This window comes from Vombatus ursinus, unplaced genomic scaffold (assembly GCF_900497805.2).
Source record: "Vombatus ursinus unplaced genomic scaffold, bare-nosed wombat genome assembly UNPS02001287.1, whole genome shotgun sequence".
Classification (NCBI taxonomy): domain Eukaryota; kingdom Metazoa; phylum Chordata; class Mammalia; order Diprotodontia; family Vombatidae; genus Vombatus; species Vombatus ursinus.
The window spans coordinates 8,833,836-8,850,221 of record NW_020941065.1 but is presented as its reverse complement, the minus strand read 5'-3'; positions in this window follow the sequence as shown (position 1 = coordinate 8,850,221).

Here is a 16,386-nt window from a genome sequence, read left to right as displayed (position 1 = left end):
CGGCGCCAGCCGCGCACGCAGCCCTGCCCACTCCGTCCTTCCGGCCGCGCCCCTAGGCGCCTGACAAGCGCGGCTCCGCACGGTTTGGGCCACCTGTTCCGCAGGGACTCTTCCGTTTGCCTCAGCCGCCTGGGGTCTCTGCCCCTGGGCCTGGCGTTCTGCCCTCGGTTTGGTTCTACTAAGCCCTTCTACCTTCCCTGGGGGCCAGCTGATAATTAGGGCCAGAGTCCTTGCCCTGAGTTCTAAAGAGGAATGGGACCGCGGTTCGTGTGTTCTGAGAGTGGAGGACGGCAGTATTTGCCACCAAATCTCAACTCTGAAATTGACAGGTGGTAGAGGAAGCTGCTCCTGGGAAGCTAGGAGAGCTGTAGAGAGAGGTTCAGGACTTCGTGCCATAGACTGGAGGGAGAATGCACCATGTAGAAGGAATACATAAAGAATCTCAGTGCCTTTTGTCCTTGGATAACACGCATATGTTTATGAGGGGGAGCTTCGAAGGGAAACAGCCAAGACAGAAAGTGGATATTTGTGGAGGTGGGTTGAGGTTATCGTAACAGCTCACGTCGGCCCTTTCCCTCCCCCCACGTTTAAAAACAAAACAAAAACGTTGGCAAAAGAGCTTTCTCCACAACATCCCTTCTGTTTATTACACACATTTTAAAGATGAGAAAAATGAGGCTCAGGGAGGCCTTTTCCACAGTCACTTAGCTCCTAAAGGTCAGAGATACTAAGGTATCCCGAGGTTATGTGGCGTAGTGGAGAGAGAACTAGATTGGAAATCAGAAGACCTCGGTTTCAGATACTGCCTCTGCTACTTATTACATGGGGCAGGGGAAGGCCGTCCGGGACAGTGGGGAAGGCAGTCCGGGACAGTGGGGAAAGCACTTGTTCCAGAGCTAGAGGAATTGCGTTCAAAACCCATCTCTGAGGATTACTACCTGGTTCACCTGGGCCAAGTCACTTGACCTATCTGGGTTTCAGTTTCCTCGCCTATAAAATGAGGTGGTTGGATTGGATGGTCTCGGGGATCCTACCAACTCTCCACCTGTGATCTTAGGATATGAGGTATCCATAGTGTATGGGATAGAGTATTTGGAGTCAGAAAGATAGAAGTTCCAGTCCCGTCCCTGGTAGTTACTAGAGGCATGATCGTGGGCATGTTATAAGTTCTCTGAACCTCTTTTATCCATCTATAAAATGGGTAAACAGTAAGTTGGAGACAGCTGGTGGTACAGTAAAGAGTGCTGAGCCTGGAGTCAGGAAGATTTGAGGTGAAATCTTGCCTCAGAAACTTACTAGTTGTGTGATCCTGAGCAAGTCCCTCACCCTCTGTTTGCCTCAGCTGTAAAGTGGGGATAATAATAGCACCTACCTCCCAGGGTTGTTGTGTTGTTATCTCATTTTGCAAATGAGGTACCATTTGCAAAAAAGTCCTTCAGACTGTGCTTAGCACATAGTAATTGTTGTTGTTGTTCAGTTTTGTCTGACTCCTTGTGATCTCATTTGGGGTTTTCTTGGCAAAGATACTGGAGTGGTTTGCCATTTCCCTTCTCTAGCACATTTTACAGATGAGGAAACTGAGGCAAACAGGGTGAAAGGACTTGCCCAGGGTCACCCAGCTAGGAAGTGTCTGAGACCAGATTTGAACTCAGAAAGATGAGCCTTCCTGACTCCAGGATAGGCACTCTATCCACTTTACCATCTAGTTGTCCCTTGTATTATAGTAAGCACTACATAAATACTTGTTCTCTTCCCCCTTCCTTCCCTACCTGTAGAGTCTCTAACTCGTAGAATTGTTGTGAAACTCAAGTGATAGAACGTATGTAAAGTGCTTTGCAAACCTTGAAGCATGATATAGCCGTTACTATTATTACTTGTGTGACTTTTACAGCGAGTTATTTTGCACTGTGCCTCAGTTTCCTCCTCTGTAAGATAAAAAAAAAAAGGCTGAGGAGGTTGGATTGGGTGGTTTCCAACTATCCCTTCCAGCTCTAAGTCCTATGATGGTCCAAATCCAAATCTATTTCCCCTCTACCATATTTCCTTCAATATTTCAAGGATACTTGATAGAAATTTCTTTCACCAATATAGATGGCAACCCTTTACGACATGGGAGATGGTTTCCAGAGTTGCCACAACTAGGAAAAGTTTCTCAGACAGAGGTCAACATTGTGGTTATGAGTCTAAATGAACTTTGCTTGGCTCCTCTTGGATGACAAACACACTCAATCATGGGCTGCCATAGTGAGGGGAAAAAATTCCCCTGCTCAACTCCCACTCTTCCTAGCCAAAGAGGAATAATAGGGAAATGAATAATAATTAGACTTTGAATAGGAGAGACTAAAACAAATGATAGCCCAGAAGGTGGCATATAGGAAGCCTCTCCTGCCAGGCTAAAGATGGACTGAGTGGCATAGAAGATTCAGGACAAGTCAGTTCAATTCAACAAGCATTTATTAAGGACCTACTCTGTACCAGTTATATAGGGGTTACCTATCTCCTATGTATTAGGTATAAGGAGGTAATATGGTGTAGCGGGTAGAGCATTGGGCCTGTATTCAGAAAGACAGTTCAAATCTGGCCTCAGACACTAGCTGTGTCACCCTGGGCAAGGCACTTTACTTGTTTGCCTCAGTTTCCTCAATTGTAAAATAGGGATAATAATAGCACCTACCTTGAATAATTGCTATGAGAATCAAATAAGATAATATTTATATAAGATCTTAGCACAGTGCCTGGCACACAATGCGTGCTATATAAATGTTTATTGGAGTCAGGAAAACCTGACTTCAACTGCTGTCTATAACACATTTCATCCCGAGCAAGTCACTTAACTTCTCTAGGCAACCCTCAAAAACTATAAATTATGTGATGATCAACTGTGAAAGACTTAGCTACTCTGATCAAGAGAATGATCCAAGATAATTCCAAAGGAAACCATGCTGAAAAATGCTAACCATCTCAGAGACAGAATTGATTAACTCTGAATACAGATTGAAGCAGATTTTTTTTTTACATTTTTCTTATTATTTATTTATTTATTTTGCAACATGTCTAATACAGAAATATGTTTTGCATCACATGTATAATTGATATATTGAGTGACTTCCTGATGGGTGGGAGAGGGGCAGGAGGGAAGGAGAGAATTTGGAACTCAAAGTAAAAAAAATGAATGTAATTAATGAATTAATTTTGGAAAAAAAAACTATAAGTTACAGAGAAAGTGATGTCCTGTATTGGCAGAGGAAGTTTCCTCGTCTGGGAGTTTACTGGAACAGTAAAATCACAATGTGAGTCACTATCCATATCTCATGTACCAGGGACTGTGTTAGGGGATAAAGGTACAAAAACCAACTGAAAAATGATTCCTCCCCTTAAGGAGCTTACATTCTTCCAAACTATTGAGATCTGCCCCCTTCTAGCCCTACAAAGGGACATTTTTCCATCCGGGCCCTGGCAAATGGAATTTCCAAGGTAGGAAATTTTCCAGGCTTTTTTAATCCCCTTATTACATATCTGAAATATGTGGTTTTGGGTAGGCCATTAAGTTATTGAATATCTGAATCACAAACTGCAACCCCTCTCTGACTTAACAGGTGGTACCAAAGAGTTATTTCAAAAACTCTAATGAATCTACAATCTCATTGATGTGGATATTCCCTTCACAACCCATCCATGCCACCCCATCCTGTGCCACTCTGACCCATGTCTTCCCCTAAATTCACTGTAGGGGATCCACCAAAGTGAAAGGAATGTTCATGGAACATGTGGGCTGTCCATCAACTGTCTATTACTCTTGCTAAATGCCTAGACCTCTCCCTCCTTCCTTTCCTCCCTCTCTATCCTTCCTTCCTTCCTTCCTTCTTTCCTTCCTTCCTTCCTTCCTTCCTTCCTTCCTTCCTTCCTTCCTTCCTTCCTTCCTTCCTTCCTTCCTTCCTTCCCTCCTTCCTTCCTTCCTTCCTTTCTTCTTTCTTTTCTTTCTGCCATACATTTCTTCTATGATGTCCTTTACACAGCTTTTCCTACATAAGTTGGTGTGTGCTCCAATCTTGGTCATGAGCTTCTCCTTTGCCTTCTGGGCGATCTGCAATTTAAGTTCTTGGGAAACTTTAGGGTTCCATGACCCATACACTAATGGAGACCAACTAAAGTTTCATTGATCTTTGGTCAGTCTGGTGGCAAACTTTTCCAAATTAGCTAGACAGGTCCTAGCCAAACTGCACAGCCTTCCAGCCTCTACTCTACAATGAAGCATAGATCTTTCTCAGTCACTGACAAAATTTATGTCACTAAGCCATTCGACCTTGTATATCTACTAAGACCCAAATTCAAAAATGTATCTTATTTGCCCATAGATGTGTGTGAATGGCCAGAGAGGGAAGGTCCAAAATTGGAAAAACAGTCTAGAGTCTAAATTTAGACTAGGGGTTATTAGCTGTGCCATGAGTTAGGCAGAATAAATAAAATTTTCATCAAATTGAAGTTTGGAGTTACTTGAGATTTTAGTGCCAGGAGGTCAATATGTATCACTGAAATTTGGCAGGTTGGGGTGCATTATTGGAACAAGATAATGGATAAATATACATGCTTCAGAGAGTAGAATTGAATGTCAAGGAGGTCCACACATATCTGAAATCCATAGACTTGAAGGTGGAGCATGGTGGAGAGTATTTAGGTGAGGACACAAGTAGAACAAAACAGAGTTGTATCATTATTATAATATACTTTAGGTCACACAGCCAGATGGAGGAAATGGAGGAAGAATTCCTGATACAGATTATAAAACTGATACAGAAGGAAGATAACGGTATTAATGCAAGACCTAACTATGTAAACACCCATCAAGTCTTATTCTGCTAACTACAGAACATTGGGAAAATTCTGGGCCTTTCTGGATGGCAATTTCCATCTCTCAGAATGTGGAGAAGACAAGAACTGCTCTTCTGGGCCTAATTGTGACCCACCAGGAAGAACTCTGAGAGATTGGCCATGACATCTATTCAATCACTTGTATTTTGTATCTTGTATTTTGCAGATAGCATAAAGCTGGAGGGAATAGTTCATTCATTGGATGACAGGACCAGGTTCCCCAAAGAGCCTGAGAGGCATCAGGCCAAATCTTATAAAACAAAATCTGACAGGAATAAATACAAACTCTTAAGCTATAGTTCGACCAATCAATAACCCAAGTCCTAGATGGAAGAAATGTCCCCAGAGAAGTCATTTTAGCAAGGAAGAAAACAAGCATTTATTAAGCACCTATTATATGCCAGGAACTCTCTTAAGCTCTTTACAAATATTTCACTCAATTCTCACAACAATCCTGGGAAGTAGGTGCTGTTATTATCCCCATTTTGCAGTTGAGGAAACTGAGGCAGATAGCAGTTATGTGCCTAGTCTAAGATCACACAGCTAGTAAGTATCTGAGGCTGGATTTGAACTTGGGTCTTCTTGACTTCAGGCCCAGCACTCTATCCAATGGACCTTACTTTTCTCATCTCTAAAATGAGAGATTTAGGCTAGATGGCTTCTAAGATCTCTTCCAGATCCAAATCTATGATCCTATGAATTAAATAGAAATCTTTTTTATATCACTGCCTCCCCCATTGTTCATCTAATTTGTTTGTTTGCCTACAATAATGGGCAGGTTACTGCCTGACATGACAGCTCATTCATGTTTTCATGTATAGTCTATAAATTGAACAAAGACCAAAAATAAATATTTTCACAAGAATGCTGGTTGGGATTTCTGTCACGTAAGAAGTTTCAGATCACAGAATCTCAGAGTAGGAAGGGACCTTAGAAGCTGTTTAGTTTAATCCAGATCGAAAAAGCATCCCCACCATGAGACATTCTTAAAGGGGGTATGAAGCCTTTGTCATAAGGTGTGACAATACTCACCAAATATCCCCAAGTTCTTTATTTTATTGAGGAGGAGAGGCATTACGGTATACTGGAAAGAGCAGGGAACTTGGAATCAAGGACTGAGGTTCAAAGCTTGACTCCAAAATATATTAGCTATAAGACCATGGCCAAGCCAATTCACCTGTGTTTCAGTTTCTTTATCTGTCAAATAGGAGTAGTATTATTAATGCCTTTTACCTCTTGGGGCTGTTGTGAGGAAAGTGTTTTGTAAACTTTGAAGTGCTCTACAAATGGGATTTTTTATTTTGGTGAATTATCAGATCCTATGGAACATAAACTTCTGTGGGGCAGGCATCATTTCATATCTGTCCTTGTATCCTCAGTCCTTAGCACAATGCCTGGCACATTGTGGGCATTTAATAAATGCTTATTGATTGATCAAATTCAAGAAACTATAACCCTAATCTTATTCAAATGGATTGGTGATCTCATAAACATTGTGGCAGTGTGGGTGCTCTTGGGAGTAAAAGGAAAATTCAAAGAGAGATGGCTTTGGAAGGAAGGATAATAAGGTCTGTTTGGGATATGATGAGTTTGATATGTCTATGGGACATCCAATTTGAAATGTTCAATAGGCAGTTACATGATGCAGGACTGGCTATTAGGAGAGAGGCTAGGGATGGGTGTATAGATCTGGGAATTATCAGCACAGAGATGATGATTGAGCTCATGGGAGCTGCTGAGATCACCAAATGAGATTATAGAAAAAAGAGAAGAGGGCCCAGGACAGAGCATTAAGGGGCACTAGAGTTAGTAGGCATGACATAGATGAAGATCCAGCAAAGAGTGAGAAGGAAGGGTCAGAAAGGTGGAAGGGAAACTAGTCACAAAAATCACAGAGTCTCAGAAATTGGGAGCTGGCAGGACCTCAGCAGCCTCCAGTGGAACACCTCCAAGGAAGGGAAACTCACCACCTCATGAGGCAGCCCTTTCCAGTTTGGGATAGTTGTCATTAGTTTTCCTCATGTCAGGTTTAGATTTGCCTCTCCACAATGCCACCCATTGCTCTTGGTGCTGCTCTCTGAGGCCAAACAGCACAATGCTAATCCATTCCTCATAACACAGCCCTTTAAAGACTTGAAGACGGATATTATATCCCCCTGAGACTTCTCTTCTCCAGGTGAAACAAGCCCAGTACTTCCAAGCTATCCTCATATATCATAGGCTCCAGACCCTTTGCCATCCTAATTGCCTTTCTCTGGGACGCTTTCCAGCATACCAATATCTTTCTTCAGCCATGGTGCCAGAACTGAATCCAACACTCCAAAGGAAGTCTAAGTAGGGCAGGCTATAGGGGAGCTATCACTCTTTATTCCTGGAAGCTATGTCTCTTTCATTGTAAAGTAAGATTGCACTGGCTTTTTTGGATGGCCACATCACTTTGCTGACTTATATGAAGTTTGCAGTCCACTAAAACCCCTTGATATCCAAGCATAATACTCTATATTCATAGATGCTGATCCTGCCATCCGATGTTAGTTTTCCCTCCTAGATTTGTGAATGAGTGAAAGAAAAATCCTTTATTAAACACTTACTATATAACCATAGAACTGTGTTCTGTACTGAGGCCAGGTCTTGCCCTCAAAGAGGTCACATTCTATTGGGGGAGGCAATATATACAAGTGGCTTTAGCTGCAGAGGGATGGAAAGGCTCCATGGTCCTTAGGGTGCACCATGATAATTCACATTCCTTCACATTATTTCCACGGATAAACCATATTCATTTCTGATGTTGAACCCTTTGCCAAGGACTTTGGTGGTGAACAAGCTCTTTCCCTGGTCTTCAGCAGCTGAAGCACAGTCACCACGCCACATCTCCGCAAGGGTTGAGTCCCTGGATGATTCAGGGGCTGGGCTAGAAGGAGGGGCTCTTGTGCTCAGGGTCCTGGGATTGAGGTTGAGGTGGTGTTGAAGTCTGACTTGCCTGGCACCTCCCAGAATAATCTCGACACTTCTAATCTCACCACCATGCTGCTGACTCAAGCCTTGATTATTACCACCTCCCATAGCCACCTCTACCCTCTGATTGAAGGGCTGGAAGGCAGAGTACCAAACTCCTCCCAATGCCTTCCTTTAAGAGGGCAGAAACTGGAACATGGCATATTCCACTTTGCATTTGCTATTCTGTCTCCATGGGACAATGTACTCCCTGGTGTCACTCCTCTCTTTTCCTGATTCCTGTGTGCTATCTCTCTGCATTAGATTGTAAGGTCCTTGAGGGCAGGGACTTCCTTTCTTTTTATTCATTGTATCTCCAGTGCTCAGCACAGTGCCTGGCAAGTAGCAGGTGCTTAATACATGTTTATTGGATTAGATTGGATTGGCAGCTATCAGCTCCTGTCTCTCCCTCGGGGCACCTTGCTGAATCAGATATTGCCTATCCTATGGTTGGCAATTTTCTCCACTTCAGACTTCCTGACATGCTGTCATTGAAGCACCAACACTTTCTGAATCTTACTATCGAACTAGATCTGATTCCATCTAACTCTATTGTCATTGAATCCATACCTGTCCATCTTTTTCCAAGAAGAGTATGGGATACTTTATCAAAAGTTTTGCTAAAGTTGAGGTAAATAACATACACAGATTTACCCTCATCTACTAGTTTAGCAATTCTGTCAGAAAAGAAAATGAGGTTAGTCTGGCACGATCCATTCTTGAGGAAGTCATATTGGCTCTTTGTAATCACTGCTTTCCTTTTAGGTGTCTGTTAAGCCTCCCCATAAAGATCTTTTCAAGAATTTCCCCAGGAAACAAAGTCAACATCACTGGCTTATAGTTTATAGATTCTGTTCTCTTCATTGTCCTCCCTTTTTTGGAAAAAAGAACAAAGCCAAACAGAGACAATACACATGCCCTTCTCTGGTCTTCTGGCACCTCTCTCACATTCCAAGATCTTTTGACTATCAGACAGTGGCTCAGCAGTCACACCTGCCAATTGCTTCAGAACTTGAGGACTAGTTCATTAGAATGGTTTGAATTGATCAAGTCAATTTCTTAAGTCAAGTGTTTTCTTACTACTCCCTTATTTATGGCCGGTATCAAATTTCTGTTAGTCACTTTTGTTCTATTGTTTTCAGGGCCAGGGATGGTCTCTTTGGTAGAGAACCCTGAAGCAACATGCAGCCACTCTGCCATCTTTCTGTTGTCAGTGTTCATCACCCAGACATTCTAAGCAAAGATTCCAGCCCTTCTTTGATCCTTCTTTTTCTTCAAATATGGCTGAAAATAAAAACCTGAACCCATTCAAATTCAGACCCAACGACTCCAAGCTTTCCTTAGCTTCCCTCATCAGCCCCAGCTTATTCTGAGCTTTAGCATTCCTGACACTATTTTTATAGGACCTTGTCATGCTCTTATATCTACTTTCTGTACATCTTTGGTACATTGCTTTTTATTTTTAAAATCAGGGTTAAGTGACTTGCCCAGGGTCACATAGCTATTACATGTTATGTGTCTGAAGCCAGATTTGAACTCAGGTCCTCCTGACTCCAGGGCTTGTGTTCTACCCACTGCATCATCTAGCTGTCCCTGTACATTACTTTTTAAAACCAAAGTAGTTTGGTGAATTCCCCTGGAATCTCATTTTTCCTCTTTATTAGAATCCTCTCTCTGTCTTCAGAATTTCATTCTTGAGTGTCTTCCGATCCTTCTGGGCTTCCTCTAGCATTTTAGTCCCTGGTATTCTACTTGTTTTTCCTCTTGACCCTTTGAAATCTGCTTTCCCAAAATCTAGGGTGCATGTCAGATTATGCCCAGATTTCCTCTTCTTTTCTATCACAAACTCTAAGAGGCTGTAGTCATCTCTGTCCAGTTTTATTTCCACCCCAGCAAGCAGGTCCTTCCTGTTAGTGAGAATCAGATCTAGAATGGAATTTGCCTTTGTTCAGTCCTCCATCTTTTGAAGGATGATATTTTCTTTAAGGCAAGTCAAGCAATTATTAGCCGCTTTCTTTCTGGAGGGGGGAGTGGGGAGGAGGAGAGGGTGGGCATTGAAGTGCAGCAGATGTCTGTATAATAGAGGTTCCCCATCACCACTATATCCTACTTCTGTGCCAGGCTTATGATTTATTTCCCAGGCTCATCTCTTTCCTCCTTCTGTCCAGGTGGTCTGTGCTCCAATGGCAAACTCACTTCTGTTTCTTTTTCCATTGACCTTTACCTAAATACTTTGTCCATCAAGCTTCCCCATCCCATATTCTTAGATTTCCTTATATGAGTAAATATTCTTAATATGCAGTGCTATCCCTCTCTCCTTTGCCTATCTTGTTTCTTTTTAATAAGATATACCTGTCCAGACCTGCTGGGCTACAGGATATATAGTCATATATAAAACTGGGTGAATCACCAGACCCAAAGTGTCAAATTGGAAGAAAGACCCTCTAGTAGAGGGCACTAGGGATCTGTGCTTGGTCCATTTTTATTAGTCATATTGAAGAAGGTATAGATGGAATACTTATCAAATGTGTAAATGACATTTCTAGTATGACATTAGATCCAGTGGGTTCCCTCCCACAATGGGTTCCAGTTCTGGATCCATATGGACTCATATTCATCTTGGGGAAGCCTTATTCCCTTGAGGGGCGGGGGCCAGGATTTCTATTCTCTCATTGGTTTGGTATGCCCCCACACTAGAATAACTTTGGAAAATATCTCTAATACAAAGCTTAGAGTTGAGGTTATGTCTAGGACTGCCCCCTCAAAGTAGGTAACCTTTCTTCTTTGTTTTATTTATTTGTTTATATTTCTGTGCGTAATAGTATTTTTTTCCAATTACATGTAAAGATAGTTTTCATTTTTGTAAGATTTTTAGTTCCAAATTTTTCTCCCTCCCCCCTCCCTAAGACAGCAAGTAATCTGATACTGGTTATACATGTACAGTCATGTTAAACACATTTCCACTTATTTCATGTTGTGAAAGAAAAATCAGAATGAAGGGGGAAAACCACAGGAAAGGAAAAACAGAAAAACAAAAATCAAAGTGAAAATAATATACTTCCCTCTGCATTCAGACTCCATAGTTCTTTCTCTGATGTGGATAGCATTTTCCATCATGAGTCTTTTGGAATTGACTTGGATCATTATATTATTGAGAAGGGTCTGTCAAAGTCAGTCATCTGACAATGTGGCTATTACTGTGTACAATGTTCTCATAGTTCTGCTCACTTCACTCAGCATCAGTTCATGTAAGTCTTTCCAACTTTTTTTCTGAAATCCACCTGCTCATCATTTCCTATAGCACAATAGTATTCTATTATATTCATATACTACAACTTGTTCAGCCATTCCCCAATTAATGGACATCCCTTCAATTTCTAATTCTTGGCCACCACAAAAAAAGCTCCTATAAATTTTTTTGTACGTGTGGGTCCTTTCCCCTTTTTTATTCTCTCTTTGGGATACAGACCTAGTAATGCTATTGCTGGATCAAATGGTATGCACAGTTATGGATAACCTTTCTAGAAAAGGATCTCAATGTATAAAATGAACATCAGGGATGGGATAATTGTTTATTTTCTCCACTGCTGAAAATGCTTAAAATACAAATGATCTGAAAGCCTGAATTACTAAATACATAAAACATCTCATTAGACTTATTATATTCATTATATTCCCTGTACCCCAGAAAGAGAGAGACACAGAGAGAGACAGAGAGATGGGGGTGGGGTTGGGGAGAGAGAGAGAGAGAGAGAGAGAGAGAGAGAGAGAGACAGAGAGAGAGAGACAGAGAGAGACAGAGAGAGAGAGACAGAGAGAGAGACAGAGAGAGAGAAGTAAAGACACATTCTGCAATTGCTGAACATCTATTTCGCATTCACCTCAGACCCATGCTACAACTGCCTGAACATGCTGTGAAGTTCAGCTCTCCTGCATATTTAGGGCATGGCTTTGGCTTTCTCTGGTCCTTTCTTCAGGCATGCCACAGGATCCTCCTGGCAGTGCTACTCTTCTACTCCAGGAAGCAGTGCTGTTGCAGAAATCACCTCCTGCTCAACTGCTGGAACCTTGCTCCAGAACTCTCAACCCATTAAGTTACTGACAAGACACAAACATCCTTTTCTCAGAATTACTAATCACTGACCTATGCTCAGGAAGAACAAAAACAAAAAATGGAAAGCAGGAAAAGGTGGTGGGGGACTCAAGCATGCCCACAAATCTTCATGCTGTCATGTGTTTATGGTCATGATTGTTGCTCCATTTATGGAGGGGACCTAAGCCAGCCATCCCATTTCCCACAAGAATGCACTTCTGGGGATTTCTCCACCATACCAGATACCTTCTCTTTCTCTCCCTCCCCCCAGCTTTTCGGCTTCCTTTTGTGTGTGAATTTCTCTGTTAGAATGTAAGCTCTTCAAAGGCAAGGACTGTTCATTTTTGCTAATGTTTGTATTCACAGTACTTAGCACAGACCCTGGCACATAGCAAGTGCTTAATAGGTGCTTATTGTTTGACTGATTGACTGCTGGGGATGAGGAGAGGGGATTACCCATCTTGCTGGAAGTCTAAGGAGAGAAAATTCTAGATTTCTCTTAAAGGTTGTTGTTTGTCCTTTGTTCTTGAAGAGGACCATGACATCAGGAAGGTGATGCCATGACTTGCAAGTGAATTGGATTTAAGTGAGGGAGGGCTGTGTAATGTCACCAGCTTCACTTTCTCCTCCGGAGCCATTTGGATCCAGTAGCCAGATTTAGATCAGGATGACTGGAGATGGCCCCTGGCAGAACCATAGTCCCCAGAGTTGACAACTTCTCCAGCCTTAATTAGCAATCACTCTTGTTGGTATAACCCTCTAGTCATGGGATCCAGTAAGGAGTTGCTGTATCATCTCAACAAGGTGCATATCTTTCACCAAATGACCAGAGTACAGTTTCCACTAAGAGGGGTTAGACAGCCTATCAAGCTGCCTGGAAGATACCCAAGCAAATCAGAGGCTACCCCGGTTATCCCCACTATACTAGAAGGATGGGTTATCAAATGGTGTGACAGCATCAGGATCCCAAAAGCTCTTGGAAAAACTTCAATGTTGGGTTGAATCTAATAAGGCAAAATTAAATAAGGGGTCAGTGTAAAGTCCAATTCTTGGGTTGAAAAAAAATAGCTTCAGAAATACAAGGTGGGTGGAGGTATGGCTAGACAATAGCTTGTGTAAAAAAGATTTGAGGCTTTCAGTAACCTGCAGACTCAACGTGACTCAAAAGCACCATGCCCCAGCCAAAGAAGCTAACAAACCGTTGGAATGGATTAGGTGATCCCCAGCATTCAGAAGGAGGAGATGATAGTCTCATTGTATTCCTGGTTAGACCACATCTTTTCAGTTCTGGGCATGACATTTTGGGGACAAGTTGATAAGCTATAGAGCATCCATAGAAGGGCAAACAAGATGGAGGAGGGTCTTAAGATCATGTCACACAGTTTTCAGAAGAAGAAATGAAAGCTATCAATAGTCACATGAAAAAGTGCTCTGAATCACTGTTGATTTTGTTAAGTTGCTTTTCATTCATGCCTAATTCTCTGTGACCCCAGTTGGGATACTGGAGTGGCTTGCCATGTCCTTCACCAGCTTATTTGACAGATGAGGAAACTGAGGCAAACAGCATTAAGTGACTTGCCCAGGGTCACGCAGCTACTATCTGAGGCCAGATTTGACTTGGTTATTCTAATCAAGAGAATGATCAAAGACAATTCCAAAGGACCCATGATGAGAAATGCCATCCACCTCCAGAAAGAAATCTGCTGAACTCTGAGTACAGACTGAAGCATACTTTTTCATGTTTTTATGTTTCTTGCTTTTTTTTCTTTTTCAATGTGGTTAAAGTGGAAATGTATTTTGCATGACTTCACGTGCATAATTGATATATCGTTTGCCTTCTGAGTGGGCAGGGAAGGAAGGGTTGGGAGGGAGGGAGAGAATTTGGAACATCAAAGTTTTTAAAAATGGATGGTAATGCATAACCTATATCAGATTGCTTGCCATCTTGGGGAGGGGGCAGGAGAGAGAAAGAGGGAGAAAAATTTGAAACTCAAAAAATAGCGATCTTCAAGCATTTGAAGGGCTGTCCTATGGATGAGCCCATTAAACATTATTCCAAGCCTCAAAGAACAGGACCTTCATGGAAGTTGCAAAGAGGCAGATTTAGCATTGATATAAGAAAAATCTTTTTAAAGAGTTCATTTCCAAAGTGGAGTAAGAGGCTGCCTCGGGAGGTAGTGGGGTCCCTTCATCAGAGGTCTCCAAGGAAAGGACAGGTGACCACTTGTTTGGTGTGTCTTTGGTGAGATTTCTATTCACCAAGGCTCAAATAGAACTAGATGGCATCTGTAGCTTCTCCCAAGTCTGAAATTTTACAAGTTTGTGAGTCACTCTCTTAGGGAACTTGTTGTTTGTGCCTTTTGGCTTTTCTTCAACCTTTGGCTGGTCTTGAAGAGAAAAGTCCCAGGTACTTGTGAAAGTCAGTGTGATATAGTGGATATTGAACTGGACACGGAGCTAGGAAAACCTGGCTTCAAATCCTGCCTTCTCCCCTCACTAACCCTGGCAAGTCACTTAACATTTCTATGTCTCAGTTTCCTCATTTATAAAATGAGGTATCTGGACTTAGTAGGCTCTTATAGTCCCCTCGTGTTCTATATCTTGGAGGAAATCATTTAACCTCTCCATGCCTCAGTTTCCTCCTCTGTAAACTAAAGGATTGAAACTCTCTTCCTGCTAAATCTGTGATCCTTTGAGCTTGGAAAAATCACTTTAAAATGATGGGCTTCAGTTTCCTCAACTGTAGAATGAGAAGGCCAGACTAGATGGCCTTGAAAGTCCCTTGCATGGGTTCAATAATTCTCAGATTATTTAGCTAGCTTTAATATCTCTCCTGATCTCCAGTCTTGCATCATTGGCTATTGGACATCTCAGATGGAATGTCCCATAGACATTCCCAAGACTGACCTCATTATGTTTTCCCTCTTCCAAACTTCCTTGCTATGCCCTGCAACACCATTGTCCTTCCAGGCACCTGAGTTCCCAGCGTAGGCATCTATTGACCCCCTGACTCTCATTTGACACAGATATCCAGACTGTTGCCTTCAGTCCTTTCTCCCTTCACAATATATTTCCTCACATCTCCCAAATCCCTCTCTCTCCTCTGACAGCTGCCATTTTATGTAAAACAATCCATCTCCCATGCACTGGTCATCCCCCATGCTTGGAATACTCTACCTCCTCATCTCTGCCTCCTTGCTTCCCACCTTTTGTAGAAAGCCCTTCCTGATCCCCCTTAATGCCAGTGCCTTCATTCTATTGATTATCTTTAATTTACCCAATATAAATCTTGTTTGTACACGACTCCTTACATGTTGCCTCCCCCGTTAGACTGTGACTTCTTGAGAGCAGGAACTGGCTTTTGCCTTTCTTTGGATCTTGGATAACTAACAGCACAGTACCTGACCCATGGTAGCTGTTTGTTGACTGACTGACAGCTGAAGGTCCTCATGGCCTCAAGCCTAGATTATTTTAATACTTGTCTTGTTGGTCTCCAAGTTTCCGTCTCTTCCCACTGTGGTCTGTCTTCCACTCAGTTGCCAAAGTGATTATCCGAAAGTGCAGGTCTGGCCACATCAGTCTCCTACTCAGTAAATGCTGGCATCTCCCTGTTAGCTCTAGAATCAAATAGAAAATCCTCTGTTTGACTTTTAAAGTCCTTCACAACTTGGCCCCTATAGGCAGGTGGGTGATTTAGTGCATAGAGTGCCAGACCTGGAGTCAGGAAGCCTTGGGTTCAAATCTGGCTTCAAATGTTTATTAGCTATGTGACCCTGGGCAAGTCTGTTTGCCTCAGTTTCCTCAGCTATAAAATGGGGATAATAGTAGCACTCACCTTACAGGATTGTTGTGAGAATCAGTTGAGATATCTGTTTTAAAAAAGAGCTTAACACAGGGCCTGGTACACAGTAGGTACTTAATAAATGCTTATTTCCTTCCTACCTACCTACCTTTTCAGTCCTACACATTACTCCTCATTATGTACTCATACCCATTATATACTCATCTGGGTACTCATTATGTACCCAGATCAATTCTTTTTTGACTAGGTAAAGAAGCCATTCTCTGCCTCATTTCTTATTAAACTTTAATCACTGATTGGGCATTGCCTCAGTCAAAGGCAGACCTGTTAAAGACCTGAGCCAAAAGGCCATGGTTACCCACTGCATCCTGGGCCACCTCTAGTCGTCCTGATCTATATCTGGCCACTGGACCCAGATGGCTCTGGAGGAAGAAGTGAGGCTGGTGACCTTGTACAGTCCTCCGTCACTGTAATCCAATTTACTTGCATGTCGTGACATCTCCTCCCTGATGTCACGGTCCTCTTGGAGAATGAAGGACAAATAACAACATTATGTACTCTACAACCTAGTGACACTGGCTTCCTTGCAGTTACTCACACAAGGCACTCCTCCCAACTCTGGCTGTAC